At 48.4% G+C, this 15,733-nt stretch overlaps 1 long non-coding RNA gene across 1 annotated transcript in view; it reads right to left on the bottom strand.

Annotated features, from left to right (window-relative positions):
* LOC134930839 (uncharacterized) overlaps positions 1-14,136 on the bottom strand; it is a 57,416-nt gene extending 43,280 nt beyond the window's left edge. Inside the window, exon 1 of the long non-coding RNA XR_010178793.1 lies at positions 13,919-14,136. This is a non-coding gene — a long non-coding RNA (uncharacterized LOC134930839). The remainder of the gene's footprint in view (positions 1-13,918) is intronic.
* Between the last annotated feature and the right edge of the window lie 1,597 nt (positions 14,137-15,733).

Genomic DNA, 15,733 nt, shown 5'->3' with positions numbered 1-15,733 from the left:
GAAATCGACTATCCGCAAACAGTCCTGTTTGCGCCTAAACTTTTCATCATATATACGCCACTCCACTCTCTTGGACGTTCGCTGCATGTCGTGAATAAGATGTATGTACCGGATGATATTCATATGCTCATCCGGTCTATCCTCTAAATAACAGGCGGCAAACACACAAAAACCAGCCAGCCAGTTATCATATGACCGAAATGCGTCGGTCCCAATGCCTCCCTTAGCTCTAGCCGCCTTGAACTCCTTCTTTGCATCCTCCGTCAGGACAAAAATATCTACATACTCACCCTTACCGATCTTCCTACGGCAGCTATCACGCAGACCCCTTAACACTGCCGTATAATCGCAGCGGACTACACCTGGCAGGTTACGCCGCTTCTTAGCCCTGCGCTCGCTCTCACTCAGCCGCTTGCGCCTCTTCCGACGTTTGTGCTGCAAGGCCGCTCTTTTTGCGTACTTGACCGCACGCTTTTTTGCCCTCGTCGCGCTACTAGCCTCGGATGCACCTGAAGACAAGGAAGAAGAAGCTGAAGTACTGCCAGAAACAGTATAGCATGAGGAGGCCGAGGATAACTCCCCTTCCTCGTCAACAGCCGAACTCGACACCTCACCTGACGTCTCGGACTGCGTCGACTCCTCCGCCTCTGCTGCGAACACATCAAAGTCTTCGTCGCCTTCACCATCCGCGTCACCGTGTCCATTTGAAAAAGAAGACACTACACGGGCCGAAGCCGAGGCCCCAGAAGCAAGCGACCTGGTAGGATCAACGGCATCCCGCATCACCAGCCGGCGCGAAGCCACCACTTGTTGACCACCCCAATGCGCCGCGGCCTCCCCCAAATCCTGGCAGGCACGCACGATCCGCCCCGCCGCTGAACCCGACGGAACGGCAGGAGCATCACCGCCGCGCTGCGCAGCGGAACTCCTTGCAACCTCAGGGGATACAGCCGCCACCAGCGGAGCTAGAGCAGCCGCCACTGATGACAGCGCAGACACTAAATCAACAGCGCCACTCCAAAACATTCCGGCCCCTGCCCGACCGAGCCCAACGCTCAGCATCCCGCTCACCCCATCTCCCACCCCGCTGCCTGGGGGGTGACGCAGAGGACCCCCCATCAACAGCATCAGTAACCCGCGCAGTGGGCCTGCGGCCCCGTTCCCTGGACATAGCTGCGCCCACTGCAAGTTCCAACCCCCCTTCCCCATGACCACCGCCACTCAAACGGCCCTGCCCCCCGCTAAGGCTCCTGTAAGGGAGGGGGGAGAATTGATGACGGGAGCTGCTATTGCTTACTCCCTGAAGCCCCCCCTCCTCAGAAGATAGATTATGCCCATAATGCAGGGAGCGCGCGTCCCCGCGTGCCCCTGCACTCTGCACTGCCCCCCGCCGCTCCCGTCCGAGCACAGACTCCGGCTCAGTGGGAAGCGGCAGGGGAGAGCTGTAGACATCAGAAACCGCTGCGCGCCCCCGTGCGCCTGCAGCCTCCACACAGCGGCGCGCACACTCGCACCGCGGACACCGGGGGAGGAAGCCGCAGCTCGAGGCTCGGCCACAGCACCTCCCCGCCCGCTGGCTGCCTGCCGCCCGCCCCGCCGCCCACGCCCGGCAACCAAATCCGGGTCCGTCCGCGGCGGCAGGGCAGAACCAGCCTCCTCGCCGGTCGCCGCGCGCCGGCCGAAACAGCCCACGAGCGGGCAGCAGCGAGTTCGGGCCCTCCTGGAACCCCGCCACTACCGTCATCTGAACGGTACCATGCGGGGGTCCGGGGGGAACGGTGGGGACGAGCCGCGGTGGCCATCACAGGAAGGAGGAGAGGAAACAACAATAGAAAGCAGCCCAATAAGGAACACGGTGGGAGAGGGGGGAAGAAGCAGGATGCTATAATCCACTAAAGGATGAAAAAAGATAATCTACACTCCTGGGAGCACACTAATCTCTTCTACATCCACAGAGGTACTCACCAGCCTGAAGGCAAACTGAAAGAGACAAGGTACCACACAAAACCAGCCCAATACAACCACTGACACCACCTCTCACTTTCCCTGATTGGCTGTAGACAGTCATACCATCCTGATCCACCCCCCAGCCCAGGAGGTTTCACTCTCTCCATTCCAAGATTGTCATTCTGTTCTCCATTTAATTAAAAAAAAAAAAAACGCACTCACAATTTAAAAGACATAAAAAGCTTATATCACCAAACAGATGGTGTATCAATTGGTATCCCGCCACTGTATCGACCCGGAATCCCTCTGCATCCAAATGGAAATCCCAACTGTCAAAGACGTTTGGTGTGGAGCCGGTTATCAGGTACTATAAGCGCATACATCCATTGATCTTTGCCTCTCATCATGTGAGAACTTGGACCAACTTCTAATTGACCATTAATATCCCTGATTTCTCTGGCTGGGTCCACAGGATTATCCACAGGATAACATTGGGATATTGTCGAGCGACAGCGAAAATGGCACCAACACGGTCACGAGCTTTCTGGCCTCCCAGGATGCATTGGGGCCTCCACTATATAGTCCCGCCCACTGACTCAGTCAGATCAGTTTTTTGCTTGGTGCGGCAGGAAGCCGCATGGTCACAGGGCTGCTGTGAAAGCAGACTCAAGTTTTTCATTACTTTAATTTTTATAGACTTACTGTTTTGGTTTGAGCGACTTCTCTTAACAGCGTCTTAAACGCATATTAGAAAGAGTCGCTCCAACAACTCCCCACCGGGTCGCAACAACGCTTACCTTCGCGGTACAGTGCTGTCTCGACGGGCGTCTGTGTTGGATGTTCTAGCAGGTCCAGCAGACGTTACCAGGCTGTGGCCGGAGCATGGGGAGACGGTGAGTCTATGGACTTCCTCTTACTAGAGGCGTCAGGACACAGCTACACTGATTTGGTGGAGACTGCAAACAGTGTGTTGATGCGCCGAACATCTCGAGTGTGACAGCGCTACGCTCTGGGGATCATAGGCGCCAGGACTAGGTGAGGCCGCGATCCTGGGAGTTTAAGTCAACAGGGGGTTTCAGACGCTCTCCTGGCCGTCCCTCCTCCGAGTTCATGGCCAGTTCCCGCGTGTCTCTCGTTTCATGAACTGAATGACCTCACTTCCGGCTCAGACGCTACCACGAGGGTACTCGGTCGCAGCTTAGACGCTGCGGTTGTGTACACTGGATATAAACCCGCCCAGACCGAGTCGCAGGCCTTTAGCATCTGCATGCACGTGGAGTCGCTCAGTGTCCGTTGGTGAACGTCTGTGTCCGTTATCAGTTACCAAGAGCGGCAGTGTACACCAGTAGCGTCTGAATCCACTCAGCGTCTTACGAGCGTCTTTGCTTGGATATGGAAGTGTGGTGAGTCTCCCTGTATCCCGCTCTCTGGAGGCAGGGTATACAGTACTAAAAATTCCTTCTACTTCTTAGTGTGCATTGTTAATTTTTAGTACCTATTGCATATGAGACCTGTATATTACTGTGTTTTCTGCATGTTATGTTGAAAAAAGTAACCAGTTAAACAGAAGTACAATTTTCCTACTTATGTATAAGTTATTATGGAGGTTGTATTCTCATATGACAATGTCTAATGCTTTAACATGTGACTGACTGCTAGTATGTGTGCTGACTTTTCTGTGTAATGTCAGTCCTGTTCTGACCCTCAAATCAGGTGCACTGTGGTCAGATTGATTTCACCTCTATATACTGATTATAGGGTGTTTTTCAGTCACAAAATTGTGTAGTCAATATCAGAAAAAATGTCTGTGAGCGGCAAAAGTGATGAGGAGAATTTGTCAAGCACTCCCATAGCCCTAACATGCTTATCTTGTAAGTCAGGGGTAATTGATATGATTCAATTGGTCACTTATGAGGGTTTGTGTGCAAACTGTTTCGCTTTTCAGCGAAGTAAAAAACAGGAGTTAGTTCAACCTCCAGTAGAGCCACCATGGAATATGTTCGCAAAGACTCTGTCTTCAATAGCGGACAGGTTAGCTCCAGTAGCACCACCTCAAGGGTTAGGTTACACTATGAACCCATACATGCAGCTCCCTTCCTATGGTTTGGTTCCAGTAGCTTCTACAAGCAACCAAGGGGCAGGTAAGACTAGGACAAATACGTCTGTATGGCAGACTACACAAGAGGATACATCGGATGATGATGCGGAAACAATAGATTCAACTCCGTATGATGATCAGTCGCAGAGCTTTAGTTCAGATGATGTAGCTGAACTCATTAATGCAGTAAAGGCTGTGCTTTCTCTGGAAGAACCAGCCAAGACAGCGTTAAAAGCAAAAGCACCTGTATTCAAACGAACAAAGTCAGTGAAAGCTGAATTTCTAGCGTCAGAGGAGTTGACGGAAATGATGGATGAGTCTTGGGCAGCGCCCGGTAAAAAGTATAAGATTCCTAGGAGATGGGATTCTTATTATCCATTTCGTGCTGGAGATTGTTCGAAGAGAGAAGTTCCTCCAAAAGTAGATGCACATGTTCTGCGACTCGTGCATAAATCTGCTTTGCCACTGTCATCTACCTCTTTGAATGATGTCACAGACAGGAGGGTAGAGAGCCTATTGAAAAATATTTTTTCTCTTGTGGGTGCAGTGGTAAGACCTGCTATGGCTTCGGCCTGGGTAGCAAAGGCAATGGGCGAATGGATAGAGGAACTAGAGAATGACATCCCCTCTCCTACTAGGGAGCAAGAGGATCGTCTTTGCCGTTTAAGACAATCTGCCCAGTATTTAGAAGAAGCAGCCATTGATGTAGGCACTGTTGCTTCTAAAGCTTCAGCCCTGGCAGTAGTCGCTCGCAGAGCACTCTGGCTACGGACCTGGAAGGCAGATGCGGAGTCCAAGAAGGAATTGGAAGCATTGCCTTTCGTGGGTAATATATTATTTGGAAAACCTTTATCGGATATCCTAGAGTCAGAGGCTGAAATCGAAGAAGGTCAGATTTCCGGCTACCTATAACCCTAAGTCCAAGGGTTTAAAATTTTGCTCATTTCGCTGGCAAAGCAAAGCAAAAGGTAAAGAGGACCCTAAACAACCCCAGTTTAAAAGGGGTAGGAAGCAGTGGGCTAGAAAAAAGCCAGCTTCCAAACCTGAACAGAAACCCTCAGCCTGAAGAGACGGGCCTCCGCCTGGAGGATTCCAGGGTTGGGGGCCGACTCCTGCAATTTGCACACACATGGCAACAGTCAACAACAGATGCCTGGGTGCAGAAGGTAGTATCTCAGGGGTATGGGTTCCCATTCAGGAGGCAGCCTCCTCAAAGATTTTTTTGCACCAGCCCGTCTCATATAGAGTCGAAGGCCAATGCCCTGCAAGAAGCAGTCCAAAGATTACTGCAGTCAGGTGTGATTGTCCCAGTACCTCCATCACAAAAGGGACAGGGGTATTACTCCAATCTGTTTCTGATCCAGAAACCAAATGGGTCATATCGACCAATTCTAAATCTGAAGATGTTAAACAATTATATATGGATCCCGAAGTTCCACATGGAGACGTTACGCTCCATAAGGTTGGCTATGAAACCGGGAGACTATATGGTATCTCTGGATGTACGGGATGCTTACCTACATGTGCCTATAGCACTATCACATCAGTGTTACCTCAGGTTTGCCATCCTCAAGGAACACTTCTAGTTCCAAGCTCTGTCCTTCGGGCTAGCTACAGCACCCAAGGTGTTTACCAAGATCATGGTGGTTATGGCAGCTTGTCTGCGCAAACAAGGGATAAGAATATTCCCATACCTAGACGACCTATTAATCTTAGCACAGTCGCAAGATTTACTGTTGAGCCATCTCCAACAGACAATAGTTTGTTTACAGAGACACGGGTGGCTCATAAATTGGGAGAAGTCGTCCCTGAATCCGTCACAGCGGATGGTTCATTTGGGAGCCATATTGGATTCAGACCTACAGAGAGTTCTCTTACCAGAGAAGAAAATAGTCAAGGTGCAGGTCATGGCTCAGGAAGCGTTGCAAGCCCAGACAATGTCAGTCCATGCAGTAATGAGACTGTTGGGTCTGATGGTATCAACCTTCGACATGGTGGAATATGCGCAATTCCACTCCAGACCATTGCAGCATCTCATTTTGACCAAATGGAACGGAAATCATCAAACAATAAAAAAACAGATGATAAAGATTCCAGTAAATGTAAAAAGGTCTCTAGCATGGTGGCTACAGACAGACCATTTAAACAAGGGGAGACCCTTTTGGATAAAAGAGTGGCAAGTCCTGACGACAGATGCCAGCCTGCAATGCTGGGGGGCGGTACTCAGAAGCCTATGGTTCCAGGGAAAATGGACCGCAAGGGAAAGTCGCCTGCCGATAAATCTGTTAGAAATAAGAGCCATTTACTTGGCCCTAGTTCAGGCAAAGGACAATCTACAAGGAAGACCAGTCCAGATCCGCTCAGACAATGTGACGGCAGTAGCATACCTCAATCATCAAGGAGGAACTCACAGCAAGAGTCTGATGGAGGAAGTAACTCCCATTCTAAAATGGGCGGAACTCCATCTCCCGGCATTGTCAGCAGTATTTGTCCCGGGTGTACTAAATTGGGAAGCGGATTTTCTCAGTCGGCACACCATTCAGGAAACCGAATGGGCACTACACCCAGAAGTGTTTCAGACACTGGTGGACAGATGGGGTCTACCGGAGATAGACCTTATGGCGTCTCGTCTAAACAACAAAGTTCCGAGGTACGGATCAAGAACAAGGGACCCAGGAGCGGTCCTGGTAGACGCACTGTCAGTGGAATGGAGGTTTCAGCTGGCATATCTGTTCCCTCCAATATCTCTGTTACCCAGAGTAGTGAGAAAGATAAAACAGGCAAAAGGAGCAATCATTCTAATAGCTCCAGCTTGGCCAAGAAGGCATTGGTACACAGATCTGTTGAGAATGTCCGTGGAAGCACCGATACTGCTCCCTCAACGTCCAGATCTGTTAATGCAGGGTACTTGTTGTCACAGTCATCTGGATCGCCTGTCTTTGACGGCGTGGCTGTTGAAACCTCTATTTTAGAGGCTAAAGGATTTTCAAAGCAAGTAATCCAAACATGCTTAGAGCAAGAAAGCCTTCTTCGGCCCGTGTATATCATAGAATATGGCAAGCCTATATTCTTTGGTGTTCTGGAAAAAATTACAATCCGAGATCTTTTAAAGTAGCTTGAATTTTGGATTTCCTGCAGGCAGGATTGGATAAAGGGTTGAAGGTTGCTTCCTTGAGGGTGCAAGTCTCAGCGTTGACTGTATGGTTTCAGCAGAAGATTGCTGACCTACAGGATGTACGTACATTTTTCCAAGGAGTAGTACATATTCAACCTCCATTTGTTCCTCCTGCAGCTCCCTGGGATTTGAATTTAGTTCTTAAATTTCTCCAGGGTCCTTTGTTTGAACCGCTTGAGAGAGCGGATCTTAAATGGTTAACGGTTAAAGTTATTTTTTTACTGGCAATGGCGTCAGCCAGAAGAGTGTCAGATTTAGGAGCATTATCATGTAAGTCTCCTTTCCTAAGTTTTTTTCCAGACAGAGCAGTTCTCAGAACGAGATCTAGTTATCTTCCAAAGGTGGTGTCAAAGTTTCACCTGAATGAAGAGATTGTAGTCCCAGCTTTTCAGGTATCGGGACTATCTGCGGGAGAAGCGTCACTGGACGTGGTCCGGGCTTTAAAAATCTACATAGATCGTACTAGTGCCATCAGGAAAACAGATTCCCTCTTCATCCTCTACGGATTCCATAGGAGAGGTTGGCCTGCTAGTAAACAGACCCTGGCGAGATGGCTCCGAATGGTAATATCTAAAGCTTATTCTCATGCAGATCTCCCTATTCCGGCTAATGTCTCTGCACACTCTACACGTAAGGTAGGTCCTTCTTGGGCAGCACAACAGGGGTGCATCAGCAGAACAGATATGTAGGGCAGCCACATGGTCTTCCATAAACACATTCATCAGACATTATGCCTTGGATACTTTTGCCTCTCATGACGCAGACTTCGGGCGAAAGGTCCTCCTGTGCAATCAGGAGCGTCCCCACCACTAAAATGGCTTTGGGAATCCCAATGTTATCCTGTGGATAATCCTGTGGACGCAGCCAGAGAAATAAACGTTATGGTAAGAACTTACCGTTGATAACGTGATTTCTCTTATGTCCACAGGTATCCACAGGGATCCCACCCTGACGCATCTGATTTGAGGATCTAGACAAACACTAAAAACCTCTTCCTTCTTGTATGGAAGGGTGTGCATGTGTGTTCTTATCGCCTGTACAGGTCTCTACCTAATGTTCCTGCCTAAAATCGCTGTGGAAAGTACTGATCTGACTGAGTCAGTGGGCGGGACTATATAGTGGAGGCCCCAATGCATCCTGGGAGGCCAGAAAGCTCGTGACCGTGTTGGTGCCATTTTCGCTGTCGATCGACAATATCCCAATGTTATCCTGTGGATACCTGTGGACATAAGAGAAATCACGTTATCAACGGTAAGTTCTTACCATAACGTTTATTTTATAAGAATGGTCTAAGAACTGTTTGGAAATACAGGATCCTGGTGTAGCTGCATTTAAACACAGTGGAACGCAAACAGGAAGTCACGGAGGACTCGTGGAACGCAAGAACATCACTTCCGGTGACGCACTAACTGTTTGGGAACGGACCCAGGGTTGTTATATTTGATGTTATCTCTGAATAGCATATGAGGAAGATTAAAGATATTGCACTAAGTTGCCGATATTTCTCTATCAACTTCAAAGATGGAGTATTCGAAGAGAATTTACATCATTTTGTATATGAGGAAGATATGAGGAAGATTAAAGATATTGCACTAAGTTGCCGATATTCCTCTATCAACTTCAAAGATGGAGTATTCGAAGAGAAATTACATCATTTTGTCTGTGTAATATGATGGACATGCTTCTTTGCTTCTGTACATTTTAATAATTTTTTATGAAAGAACAGTTCATGTTTATGTTTTAAAATCAATGTTAATTGTGAAACCCACTGGGTTCCCTGTATTTATAGGTTAAAATAACCTTTGGGCGCCAATTTCCTTACTTTTTATATTTTCTGTATCCAGTCCCTCCTAACAAGGGACATAGTGAAATAGGCAGCCCCTCCCAAGGAGCACTGTATCTTATTGTATCTAATTAGCCTTAGAACAGCGCAGAAGGAGAGTATTTGGTTGATATATATATATATATATAAAATGAAAGAATAGCTGCAGCACTCAGAGACTTTCAATAAAGATGATTATATTCAACAGATCATAACTGGGTTACCAACGTTTCAGGGTTATCAACCCCTTTCTCAAGGTGTCGGATGTGCTTCCAGTATATACACTGCTTAAAAAAATAAAGGGAACACTTACACAACACAATGTAACTCCAAGTCTATCACACTTCTGTGTAATCAAACTGTCCACTTAGGAAGCAACACTGATTGACAATCAATTTCACATGCTGTTGTGCAAATGGAATAGACAACAGGTGGGAAATATAGGCAATTAGCAAGACACCCCCAATAAAGGAGTTGTTCTGCAGGTGGTGACCACAGACCACTTCTCAGCTCCTATGCTTTCTGGCTGATGTTTTGGTCACGTTTGAAAGCTGGCAGTGCTTTCACTCTAGTGGTAGCATGAGACGGAGTCTACAACCCACACAAGTGGCTCAGGTAGTGCAGCACATCCAGGATGGCACATCAATGCGAGCTGTGGCAAGAAGGTTTGCTGTGTCTGTCAGCGTAGTGTCCAGAGCATGGAGGCGCTACCAGGAGACAGGCCAGTACATCAGGAGACGTGGAGGAGGCCGTAGGAGGGCAACAACCCAGCAGCAGGACCGCTACCTCCTCCTTTGTGCAAGGAGGAACAGGAGGGGCACTGCCAGAGCCCTGCAAAATGACCTCCAGCAAGCCACAAATGTGCATGTGTCTACTCAAACGATCAGAAACAGACTCCATGAGGGTGGTATGAGGGACCGACGTCCACAGGTGGGGGTTGTGCTTACAGCCCAACACCGTGCAGGACGTTTGGCATTTGCCAGAGAACACCAAGATTGTCAAATTCGCCACTGGCGCCCTGTGCTCTTCACAGATGAAAGCAGGTTCTCACTGAACACATGTGACAGACGTGACAGAGTCTGGAGACGCCAAGGAGAACATTCTGCTGCCTGCAACATCCTCCAGCATGACCGGTTTGGCAGTGGGTCAGTAATGGTGTGAGGTGGAATTTCTTTGGGGGGCCGCACAGCCCTCCATGTGCTCGCCAGAGGTAGCCTGACTGCCATTAGGTACCGAGATGAGATCCTCAGACCCCTTGTGAGACCATATGCTGGTGCGGTTGGCCCTGGGTTCCTCCTAATGCAAGACAATGCTAGACCTCGTGTGGCTGAAGTGTGTCAGCAGTTCCTGCAAGATGAAGGCATTGATGCTATGGACTGGCCCGCCCGTTCCCTAGACCTGAATCCAATTGAGCACTTCTGGGACATCATGTCTCGCTGCATCCACCGACGCCACGTTGCACCACAGACTGTCCAGGAGTTGGCGGATGCTTTAGTCCAGGTCTGGGAGGAGATCCCTCAGGAGACCATCCGTCACCTCATCAGGAGCATGCCCAGGCATTGTAGGGAGGTCATACAGGCATGTGGAGGCCACACACACTACTGAGCCTCATTTTGACTTGTTTTAAGGACATTACATCAAAGTTGGATCAGCCTGTAGTGTGTTTTTCCACTTTAATTTTGAGTGTGACTCCAAATCCAGACCTCCATGGGTTAATAAATTTGATTTCCATTGATAATTTTTGTGTGATTTTGTTGTCAGCACATTCAACTATGTAAAGAACAAAGTATTTAATAAGAATATTTCATTCATTCAGATCTAGGATGTGTTATTTTAGTGTTCCCTTTATTTTTTTGAGCAGTGTATATCTATATCTATCTATCTATCTATCTATCTATCTATCTATATACACAGTGGTCGAAGTGGAAATTTTGAAGTGGGGGTATGCAAAAGTCAAGGATGTAATTATGCGCTCCAGAAAAGGGGGCGTGACCACCCAAAAGGGGCGTTGTTACCCAATAGGGGGCATGTCCCATGTAGTAGAACCCTTTATACTATCTAGTACTGGTGCCCCTTTCACATTATAGCACACTGAATGAGCCGAAATTCACCTTGTAGCACACTGAATGAGCCGAAATTCACCTTGTAACACACTGAATGAGCCGAAATTCACCTTGTAGCACACTGAATGAGCCGAAATTCACCTTGTAACACACTGAATGAGCCGAAATTCACCTTGTAGCACACTGAATGAGCCGAAATTCACCTTGTAACACACTGAATGAGCCGAAATTCACCTTGTAGCACACTGAATGAGCCGAAATTCACCTTGTAACACACTGAATGAGCCGAAATTCACCTTGTAGCACACTGAATGAGCCGAAATTCACCTTGTAACACACTGAATGAGCCGAAATTCACCTTGTAGCACACTGAATGAGCCGAAATTCACCTTGTAACACACTGAATGAGCCGAAATTCACCTTGTAGCACACTGAATGAGCCGAAATTCACCTTGTAACACACTGAATGAGCCGAAATTCACCTTGTAGCACACTGAATGAGCCGAAATTCACCTTGTAGCACACTGAATGAGCCGAAATTCACCTTGTAGCACACTGAATGAGCCGAAATTCACCTTGTAACACACTGAATGAGCCGAAATTCACCTTGTAACACACTGAATGAGCCGAAATTCACCTTGTAACACACTGAATGAGCCGAAATTCACCTTGTAGCACACTGACTGAGCCGAAATTCACCTTGTAACACACTGAATGAGCCGAAATTCACCTTGTAGCACACTGAATGAGCCGAAATTCACCTTGTAGCACACTGAATGAGCCGAAATTCACCTTGTAACACACCGAATGAGCCGAAATTCACCTTGAAGCACACTGAATGAGCCGACATTCACATTGTAGCACACTGAATGAGCTGAAATTGTGACAGCAGGGACAGCCAGAGTGACGACAGGGAGAGAGAGACAGTGACGACAGGGAGAGAGAGACAGTGATGACAGGGAGAGAGAGACAGTGACGACAGGGAGAGAGACAGGGAGAGTGACGACAGGGAGAGTGACGACAGGGGGAGAGACAGGGGGAGAGAGTGACTACAGGGGGAGATACAGGGGGAGAGAGTGACGACAGGGAGAGAGTGACGACAGGGAGAGAGTGACGATAGGGACAACAGGGAGAGTGACGAGAGTGACGACAGGGAGAGTGACGACAGGGGAGGAGAGAGTGACGACAGTGAGTGACGACAGGGAGAGTGACGACAGGGAGAGAGAGTGACGGGGAGAGAGAGAGAGAGACAGGGAGAGAGAGAGAGACGGGGAGAGAGAGAGACGGGGAGAGAGAGACGACAGTGACGACAGTGAGAGAGAGACGACAGTGAGAGAGAGACGACAGTGACGACAGGGAGAGAGAGACGACAGTAACGACAGGGAGAGAGTGACGATAGGGACAACAGGGAGAGTGACGAGAGTGACGACAGGGAGAGTGACGACAGGGGGGGAGAGAGTGACGACAGTGAGTGACGAGAGTGACGACAGGGAGAGTGACGACAGGGATAGAGAGAGACGGGGAGAGAGAGAGAGAGAGACGGGGAGAGAGAGACGACAGTGACGACAGGGAGAGAGTGACGACAGGGAGAGAGTGACGACAGTGAGAGAGAGACGACATTGAGAGAGAGACGACAGTGACGACAGGGAGAGAGAGACGACAGTAACGACAGGGAGAGAGAGACAACAGGGAGAGAGTGACGATAGGGACAACAGGGAGAGTGACGACAGTGACGACAGGGGGGGAGAGAGTGACGACAGTGAGTGACGAGAGTGACGACAGGGAGAGTGACGACAGGGAGAGAGAGAGAGAGATGGGGAGAGAGAGAGACGGGAGAGAGAGAGACAGTGAGAGAGAGACGACAGTGAGAGAGAGACGACAGTGACAACAGGGAGAGAGAGACGACAGTAACGACAGGGAGAGAGTGACGACAGGGAGAGAGAGTGACGACAGGGAGAGAGAGACGACAGTGACGACAGGGTGAGAGAGACGACAGTGACGACAGGGAGAGAGAGACGACAGTGACGACAGGGAGAGAGAGACGACAGTGACAACAGGGAGAGAGAGACGACAGTGACGACAGGGAGAGAGAGACGACAGCGATAGAGTGACGACAGCGATAGAGTGACGACAGCGATAGAGTGACGACAGAGAGAGTGACGACAGAGAGAGTGACGACAGGGAGAGACAGTGACGACAGGGAGAGACAGTGACGACATGGAGAGAGGCAGGGGGAGAGACAGGGGGAGAGAGAGTGACGACAGGGAGAGTGACGACAGAGGGAGAGTGACGACAGGCAGAGTGACGACAGTGACGACAGGCAGAGTGACGACAGGGAGAGTGACGAGAGTGACGACAGGGAGAGAGTGACGACAGGGAGAGAGTGACGACATTGACGACAGGGAGAGAGTGACGACAGTGACGACAGGGAGAGTGACGAGAGTGACGACAGGGAGAGAGTGACGACAGGGAGAGAGTGACGACATTGACGACAGGGAGAGAGTGACGACAGTGACGACAGGGAGAGTGACGACAGAGACAGTGACGACAGAGACAGTGACGACAGACAGAGACAGTGACGACAGAGAGAGAGAGAGACGGGGGAGAGAGTGACAACAGGGAGAGAGTGATGACAGTGACGACAGGGAGAGAGTGACGACAGAGGGAGAGTAACGACAGGGCGAGTGACGACAGGGAGAGTGACGACAGGGAGAGTGACGACAGTGACGACAGGAAGGGTGACGACAGGGACAGTGACAGTGACAGTGACGACAGGAACAGCAGGGAGAGAGGTGAAAACAGGGGAACATTACCTTATTTGATGCTGGCAGCAGTGACTTGGCACCGGGCGGCTGGTGAGCGGGGCCGGCGGCCGGCTGGTGAGCGGGAGCAGCGGGCGGATGGTGAGCGGCGTGCGCGGGCGGCTGGCAGTGGTGAGCGGCTGTGAGCTAATACAGCGCTCTACATAGCCGCCGGCCGCCGCGCAGGGACGGGGAGCACCATGTGCAGCAGGATGGCCACTTCCCTCGGCTCCTGCTGCACTTTCTGGGCTCATTTCCGGGTCAGTGGAAGAAGTGGCGGTATACCATACCGCCGTATACCGCCCCACTTCGACCACTGTATATACATATATATATATATATATATATATATATAAATATACCAACTAGGCAACATGCATTGATGCAATTTCATTATCAAGAGCTACTTGGAGTGCTGACCACTGTTTTTGCTGAATATATATGTGTGTGGGTGTGTGTGGGTGAATATATACTGTGTATGTGTAAATATGTATGTTGACTTTTTTTAAGATTAACCCCTGAAGATGTAACTTTGAGATGAAATGCAGAGGGTAACTATTCATTGGACCTACTGTTTGAATAAAATTTGTGGATATTGACTCCAACTAAAGGGTGAACTGTACATGCGCAGAAGTAGGATTATTTTGTGCATTATTCATTGATTGTATTTATTAAATTAAGTGCAAGTGTTTTATAAAAAAACTGTTATTTTTATAAGGGTGTCATATATAATGTCAGTGTGATCGATTGTAACCATAAATGTTCACTTGGTAGAATTTTTTTTTTTCATGTTTGACCATCTTTAATTTATAATAGCTACCCAAGAATAATTTAGAATAGCTCTCTTAGACATTTCACTCATCTTAACCTTTGGCCTCGCTAACGTGAGTCCCTCTGAGAGGTGCAGCTTCAAAATATGCTTTTCCCAAATAGGAGCTGTTATATATACTGTATATGTGTGTGTTGTCTGTGTGTGCGTAAACCCTCCTATGAAAATCTTGTGTTTGCCCCTGATAGTCTGGGCTAGTCATAGATACTGCATTGTCAAAATCATGTAAACGTAACCTCACAAAGTCATTATTGTACATACATCTTAATAATATACTGTACCATGATTCTGCCATGGATGGTGAGTTGAGGCATTTAGATAGAATGATGTGGCACACATGAAGCTGAAAGGATGAGAAGTGCGAGTTCAGGTGGTGGAGAATACTCTATGTTAAAGTACAGGGGGTGAGGAGAAGAAAAAGCAGCCAACAAAAAGAGAAAGACAGTTGGGAGAGACCTGGAAGTAAATTTACTATATGATTTTATGAATCAATAAAATTGACTGAAATCAAATCAAAATCAAACTGCAAAATCCCTTAACAAATCCCTAGTTTACTAATATTCGATTGTGCACAGGTGGACGAGGAAGAAGTTGCAATGGCTATGTTACAGAATCTGACTCCAGAATTTGATTTTTTGGTGGTTGCGTTAGAGTCAAATGACACTAAACTGACAACGGAGATTCTAAGAGTCAAGTTGCTGCAGTTCCAAGAATGTATTCCTGTCGAGACCATAGCTGAGGGTTCTGCCTTGATCACAAAGGTCACAAAGTTCAGAAAGCACAAATTCAAGTGTTTTGTATGTCACAAGATAGGACATAAAGCTTCAGATTGCAAGATGAGAAATTCCAGTGCTGCGCAGAAGCAGCATCACAAACCAAACGAGTCAGCATTGAATGTAGCAGGCAGTCACAGGAAGGATTACTGGTACATGGACTCAGGGGCCACTAGACATTTCAGTTGCAATAAGCATTGGTTCAATTCTTTAACACAGTTTGTT

The sequence above is a fragment of the Pseudophryne corroboree genome, chromosome 1, assembly GCF_028390025.1.
Source record: "Pseudophryne corroboree isolate aPseCor3 chromosome 1, aPseCor3.hap2, whole genome shotgun sequence".
Lineage (NCBI taxonomy): Eukaryota > Metazoa > Chordata > Amphibia > Anura > Myobatrachidae > Pseudophryne > Pseudophryne corroboree.
The sequence above is the reverse complement of the archived record's forward strand: the minus strand, read 5'-3'. Positions and strand labels throughout refer to the sequence as shown.